Source organism: Mytilus trossulus, chromosome 8 (genome assembly GCF_036588685.1).
Source record: "Mytilus trossulus isolate FHL-02 chromosome 8, PNRI_Mtr1.1.1.hap1, whole genome shotgun sequence".
Classification (NCBI taxonomy): domain Eukaryota; kingdom Metazoa; phylum Mollusca; class Bivalvia; order Mytilida; family Mytilidae; genus Mytilus; species Mytilus trossulus.
The window spans coordinates 69,180,827-69,189,153 of NC_086380.1; positions in this window are offsets into that span (position 1 = coordinate 69,180,827).

Sequence of the window (8,327 nt, forward strand, 5' to 3'; positions counted from 1 at the left end):
GAATCCTTTAGAGGGGAGGAGGGTGGTAACTTCCTTGTATTAGGTATATGGGGATGTGCCAAAAATATGAGTGATAATTTTGCGAGATTTTACATAAAAGTGACCCCCCTTTTTAAGGACATCCTATATTAAAATGCATTTACGTTTGATAACTGTATAGTGTTTTAGAGTATGATCTACATATCATATATAAATATGTTATTTAGAAGCTTACATTATTAAGGGTCATATATAAAAACTGAAGGGTAGCTGGTATATTTATGAATTGTGAGTGATGATGACTTAGTGCTTATATAAGCATGGGTCATATTTTAAAAATTGTATATTAGTATAGGGCATTCTATCTTGAATATTTATTTAACTTAAGGTATTGAATTTTAGTGAAAGTTATATTAAAATGGGTACTTTCTTTGAGGAACAAATGGCACACCCTACCAAAAAAACCTATCGAAATCCACCCCCCCCCCCCATCAATCTTAATCGATTTATGAATTTCGAACAGCGGTATACTTCTGGCTATTACAGTCATTCCTCGACAGATAGATGTAAGTTTTGAATCCCCCCCCCCATTGTAGATATCAAAAGATGATAAACGTATAGACCAAGGTTGCAGCAATATTTATTTAAGTAACAAATTAGTATAGCATGTAGAGTTGGTTACTTGTTTGAAATGTCCTGTGTATCAGCTAAAGCAATTAGAAATCTGTTATAGATTCCAAAATTTTATCTTATCTTATAATTTATTTATTTTCATTTTTTTCGTCAATTTTTACATAAAGCACATAGTGTGTCCATTTATAAAGAAAGTTAAAAAAAACAACTTAAAAATACTGTAAATTTTAGAATATGAATGGTTTAATTGTGCAAATTGCAAAAGAGACATGTTTCGCAGAAATATTTGTAAAGATTGTTTTCTTGAATTTCACTAATTAATATCCAATTTTAAGTCAACTGATTAAAATAGGCTACAATGATTTTACAGATTTTTTTAATCTGTTACGTAGATATCATTAAGACAAACACCTTGAAGTAAGAATATATATTCTAAGTGCTGTTATTTAAGATGTGTGCTTTATAACACTCATGTTGTTTAAAGGTGCAGATGGTGCCATGTGATGGGTATTTTTTGGGGGGCTGTATAACAGTATACTTTTGGGACTTAAGTACCATAGATGAAAATGAAGAAAACCAATTTTTGTTGGATTTTGTTTTAAGATATAGCTGTGTACTACCATTTAACATCAAGAATATGTTGGCTGTATATATCTTCAAAGTAGTAATGTCTATGTTACACAATTTACAGATCCGAGAAATTACATGAATAAGTCCTGAAATTATTCTGATATCATCCACATTTTTTTATTTCAAGAAGGATTTTGAATTAAGTTATTGTTCAGTTCTCTAAATGGTTAAGAGTATAAAATAATTACTAACAATTATTGATAATTATAATGAATATGATTGATTTATTAAAAACGATAAAGGCTGCAATTTAGAATTTTTAAAGAGCTGACAAATTTCTATGTATGGAACTTTATGAGAACAAGGTGCAATTGTAAAAATAAAAAGAGTATAGAAATTGACGAGAACGTCTGTGAATTATGTTATACACCAGATAAATTGTGTTATACTATTAATTTGAGATGGTATGTAGTTTCTATTATAGACATTATTTTTCGTGACTTCATTGAATAAAAATCCTAAAAGTCAACATATTTTCGTTTGCATCTGTCCTAAATCAGGAACCTGTTTTTCAGTGGTTGTCGTTTGTTAATGTGGTTCATAAGTGTTTAACGTTTAATATATTTGACTGTTGATTTTCCTGTTTGAATGGTTTTACACTAGTAATTTTTTGGGTACTTCATAGCTTGCTATTCGGTGTTGGCCAAGGCCCCGTGTTGAAGATCGTACTTATGTTTTTTTTTTTACAAATTATGCCTTTGATGGAGAGTTGTCTCATTGGCTCTCGTACCAAATCTAATATTTTTAAATATACTGTTTTAGATGATGGCATCAACAATTGTTAAGTTATCCGCTTAAGTTAAGTTTGATAAGAACTACTTGTGATAGATCGTTGATATATGATATAAAGTTGCTATCAGTACATATCAGTTGAAGACTATATTGAGACCTTGTCCCCCAGGACATGGGCCAGTGACTACATTAATTAGCAATTTTAAATGTTAGAGTTCTGCCTTAGTTAGTTTGGTAGAATCAAATTGTGATAGATCAAAGATATTTTGTATAAAGTTGCATTACTATCAGTTTGTTGACCATTATCAGGCCCTGATTAGCAATATGCAGATTGGTTTTTTTTTCTGAATTGTATGCTGATGGGCAAGACATATCTCTGTGTCAACAGTTCGTTGTTAATATTTTGGCAAGTGGGGATGCAATGTAATACATACTGACTTCCTGACCAGTTTACAGAGGTACATGATTGCATACATCGAGCTTTGAGGAACTTCTTTCCCCTTAAACAAGCAGTCATAATCAAGTTTAAAGAATGAAAGCTGTCTCTCAGCAACTATATCAAAATGAAATTAAAAACCAATTGTTCAGAGAACAATTGAAGGTCTTTCCACTCAAATTAACTAAAGATAAACTTTGTTTGATAAAAACAATATTTCCAGGGTTAAAAGGATAACTTATCAAGCACTGATTTTGAAGATACAATGTTTAAGAACTTTTTCCATCAATTAAGAATGATAATAAGCAACTTCCGGTTATATCAAATTTACTTCCGGTGTCAAATTATAGCTTACTTTACTCTGATTCCCAAAATATATAGTTTCTGTGTACTTTTTCTTTAAATGAGGAAGATAAATTGCTACTTCCGGTTTGAAAAAGAACACTTCTGGTTGACATTTTCAAGGTTATATGTCTACTAACCTAATGCAAAAGATCTCAAGGCTTGTGTCATGTATAAATTTTAATCTACAGCAAATGTTAAAATCTAGAATGTCAATTTTACATTTGACTTTGAACTAAATTTCAAGGTCATTAACGAAGGACATCAAATCAAAAGACCAAAGGTCTTTATTATATTAAGATACGCATAATTCTAAATATATGAGGGGTTAAAACTCCCACTTAATGTCTACGCACCCTTGCAACCAAATTTAACACTTTTGTTAAAATTATTTGTTGATATCTTGTACGGTTGTTGTAAAAAAGGAAGACAAGCCAAAATAAAAATTTAGAACATGACCCTGACCTTTGACCTTGACCTAATTTTCATTTTTTTGGACCAAGGTTGTCAAATCAAAAGATCCTAGGTATCTATCACTTATGGTTTACAAGACAGAAATACATACTACTCATATCAAATGCATAAGGGGAAATAACTCTCATATGGAACGTTCATATTGCTTCAGTCAAAATAGGACAAATCATGCAAAGGATATACTGAGCAATTTTATAAAATAAATTTGTTGTAATCTTTTACGGTTGCTAAGGAGTAGTGGACACAAGGAAAACAGTGTTTGGGGAGATAACTCTTACCAAGAAAATTATTCAGTTACGCAGGGTAAATTTTTAAAGCGCATAAACTGTTCGATATCATATACCAAATACCTAAGCAACATATTGCAAAACAAATATATATCGCAAGAACAAAATTAGGCTGAAGAAAAAAAATAACTCTCTGAACAATTGAAGGTCTTTCCACAACAAAGTTATTGAAAAAAATCTAGTTCCGGTTTACTAAATGTTAAAATTGGCATCCAATCATAAGTTTCCTTATACTGTTAGGATAAATAAATAGGATAGGATAGGATAAATAAATGGTTTCTATATATTTTTGAATGCTTCTTCCGGTGAAGTAAATGTCACTTGCGATCTCAGATGATAGCTTCTTTCACACTGATTCCAAAAAAACATAGTTTCTATATACTTTTGTGTGTAGAACGGGAGATAATTGGACACTTACGGTTTTTGAAAGTAATTTCTAGTCTTGAGTTATAAGTTTATGAATCTATATTACAAAATATATGGATTCCGAGTACTCTTTTATGGATAAAGTGAAAAAAATAGGTACTTCCGGTTTTCTCAAGGTTACTTCCGGTTCCCATTTTTCATGGTCATATGTCACCTTACCTTTTGTAAACGGTCATATGGCTTTATTATGAACAAAGTTGAAGTTATATTCAAATGTCCTTATATAAAGACATGTTACGGGCACTAACTCCTATAAGAAGCCATTAAATTGTATCACACCAAAGGTAACATATCTTCATTACAATGAAGCAAACATTTTGCACTTATTCTTTTATATGTATCTTTCAAAGTGTCGGAGAAAATGCAAAAACAAGCAAAAGTCACAATTTAGAACTTGACCTTGACCTTTGACCTTGACCTCATTTTCTAAGTTAGGACCAAGGGACCTCAAATAAAAAAAATCTAGGGTTATACGGTTAATGATTTTTGAGTAAAAAAACATAATGACAAATTTATTTGGTAAAGGAAGATAACTCATATAAAGTTTCATCGAATTGCTTCGATCCAAATTATTCAAAAATTCCTCTGGATGTATCGAACAATTTTTAAAAATAATTTTGTTGCTATCTTTTTTTGTTACAAAGGAGATGCACACATTTAATAAACAGTGAATAGGGAGATAACTCTAACAAAGAAAATTGTTCGTCTTAGGGTGAAATTTAAAAGCCCATTAACTGTACAATACAATTCTAAAAAATATCTAAGCGACATGTTACGAGACAAAAATTTAAGAATTTGGCGGGAAACAAATTTAATGATAATCAGAAGAAATACAATAGGTCTTTCCACAGAAAAGTGGAAAGACCTAATAATAATCAAAACTTCTAACAGAAAGGTGGAAAGACCTAATTGCCAATTTTCCATTTTTCATCAGAACTCTAAAAACCAAAAGTTTAGAAAGCCAAAGATTATAATACATGATAACAGAATAATACCAAAAGACCAATAGACAAATCATCTTCTTTGCTCGAAGCATTTGAAACTTCTTTTCAGCCAAAATGTGTATAGAATGAATATCTTATTTTTAGGCAGTTAAGCTGCCTTATGCGAGCACCCTGGTTTTGTGTGCTACCCAATAAATGCTGAAATACGTGCCATTGTTATCGTCTAGCTGGCTACTATATTATTGGACAGTTTTTTCATACTTTTCATTCTGGATTAAAAAAAATATGACTAGAAAAACCTTAAATGATCGTCGATTTTCCCAAAAGTTTTGAAGTTGCACATAGGAAGTAGAGCACATTAGGAATCCTTATGTAGTTTATAATCCCCTGAGCTTTTGGCTAAGATGTCAAAGAACAAATGTATGAAATATTTAATCGCCGAAAATCTCTAAAGACAAGTATTTAAGATTTCCCAAATAGCAAAAGTCGTAGGAATATTGTTTGTCGTCAATACGTAGTTAACTACGTATATATACGTCAGTATAAGTTCAACTGATCACGCTGTTGGCGGCAATTTTGAATTAGAAGACGAACTTTTCGTATCTTTTCAATTTAGGCGCAGGGGTTCATATTAGCGGTGATCCGAGGTCTGCGACCTTCCACTTTTGCAGTCGGACTTTCTGCTTTCTAGCTTTATACAGAAAATCGCCGATAAATAATGTGTAAATCCGAGCAAAATCGTATCTCACTATCTGTCAAAAAACAACATTGAAAATAAAATGGCTGCCGCGAGAAGACAATACAATATCGGATCCGATTCCGGAATCGGATAAGGGTAATCCCGGGTTTTGGCTTTCAACTAATAAAAAACCAGACAGGTGACAAAATACATCTATGCATGGTAAATAAATACAAAAACTAGAATTGAAAACCAAAAGAAAGAAAAAGCAGAAAATATTTTGTACACCAATTTTAATGTCAAAATCCAATACAATGTGACAGCTGGGAACAGTTTATCTAACAATATACGAGGGTTGTCCGTTAAGTTTGTGGACAATTTCAATAAAATATTATTTAACAGTCCGAAATAAATAAAACAAGTATGTATCAAATTTCATGATTTACTGATTAAGTGTACAAAATTTTATTTCAGTACCTGCTAGTATAATCGTATTTTCATCACTTCAAAAATAATAAGCAACTCTCACCCGGAGCACCGAAACAAATATTTCCGACGTTCTGACGTTCGACGACGACAACATTTTAACCTTTCTTAACGTATTCTTCTTTTAAAGCAAGACAGTTTACATCTTATTACCCAGTAATCAAACATTTTTTCAAACTGTTCTGTTTTCATTTTTAAGGTTATGTTCATTACTTCCTGTTTTAGTTCAGATAAATTGTCGAACCTTTGTTCACGGAGAAATGATTTGATATGCAGGAATACCGCAAAATCCATTGGCGCTAAGTCAGGGCTATACGGGGGATGTTTCAGACAAGTAAATCAATTTTAAGACTAGTTTTCAAAGAAGTGTGGGCCGGTGCATTGTCTTGCTATGTTTCTCAGACTGTTTTGAGAACTTGTGTGTTTCTGTTGGCGTTTTTCCGATGTCTACACAAAATTTGATAATTGCCCGCTGCTCCACCTTTTCCGTAAACGTCCGTTTTTTCAGTGAGGCCGATTCTGGTTTCAATGCTCCAAATCGAGATTTCGCCACCATTTCGAAATATAGGCCATTCAAATTTATCAGGTGTAACGTCAAGACTATTGCCAACGTCACAATGCAAGTGTCATGTATTTTTGGCGGATATTAAAACAAAAATTAACAAAAATATGAAAACACCAGCCTGCGTGTTATGTGATATTTTTGCCGTGCTCCGGTTCTCTATAACATATATTTATATGAAGTGAAAGTTATTATTTCGCATTTAAAATTGGACAAATATTGATATAATCGAACTAGGATATAGTACAGGATTACATATATGCAAAAAGAATTCTGCTGAAATGCTATTTTTAAGCAGACTGTAGCTTGTCCACGTACTTTACGGACAGCCCTCGTATATGTTCCTGGTAACAGTATACATTTTCTTTATCAGTGATAAATTTTGGTAATGCATGTTTATGTATGGGACAATATTACAAATCAAATGAATTATAAGGGGTCCCTATGGTTCCCTCCAGTTTGGGAACTTGGAAAAATTCCAGATCATCACCCCTTGACCATATATACTCATGTATAAGACTACATAACAAATCAAATCAAATATAGGGGAAGTTTCTGTGGTCACCATACCCCTCATGTTTAAGAACTTTGAAACAGAAGGGATCCCCAACTCTTAATTAAATGAAATATAGGGGGAAGTCCCTGCAGTCACCCTACCCATCCTGATTGAAAAATTGGAAACAGTCGAGCTCCCACCTTTAAATTAAACCATATATATTCATGTATGAGAACTAATCAAATGAAATATAGGGAGAGTCCTTAGGGTCACCCTACCCACTCCTGTTTGATAACTTAGAAACAGATGAGATCCCCACCCCTCAACCATATATATTTATGTTATGGACAATTTAACAAATCAAATGAAATATAGGAAAGGCACTGCCCCCCCTAGGGCCACCCCACGCCCTCGTGTGTGTGTTTTGAGAACTTGTAAAAGATTTAGATACCAACGCCTAAACCATATTCATTCCTGTTTTTCATTTCAAAAATGACATACAAGGTCAATTTCATAGGCGACACATATGCATATCACTTTACTAGACCTAACACCTGTCATTTTATTCCAAACTTAGACATTATGGACTTTGGGTGAAGGTGGGAGTCATTTACATTTACTATGGACAGGTCAGTCAGACCTCACCGTTGATCCCTGTAGTAGTAAACATTTGTCTGATTTGTAACTTTTGTACTGTACAACAAAAACTTAATTTTCTTTCCAGGAAGGCAAGTCCATTCATTCTTTTACAAGCTCGTACTAAAGTCAACTTGAACTACTAACAGTCAACTAATATGAACAATTACGATCAACTAGAAGAACTGCAATCATTGCAAATTTGTACCACTGCTGACTCAAGACTCATGACCACGAAAAGAAATTTACTTGATATATGCGTTGCTATTGAAAACCTTGATAAAATATGAATTATTTGCCTTAATGATTAATTCATTAAATGAACATAAATGTACAATTATATATGAATGTTTAATGTTTGTTCTTTTAAATCTTTAAAAAAAATTGAAGCAACATTGCCACAGTTTTCATAATTATGTTTGCCTTGGTTTTTGGTTAACTGCCTACAGTGCTTACAGCACTTTGATTTTCTAGGAGTTAGGACCCTTTGAACTTATTTGCTTTAATTTACTTCTGCAACAGTTTGTCATCCCAACTCCTCTGAAACCACACATCAAATTATTAGTCATTTTTTTTTCTTATACA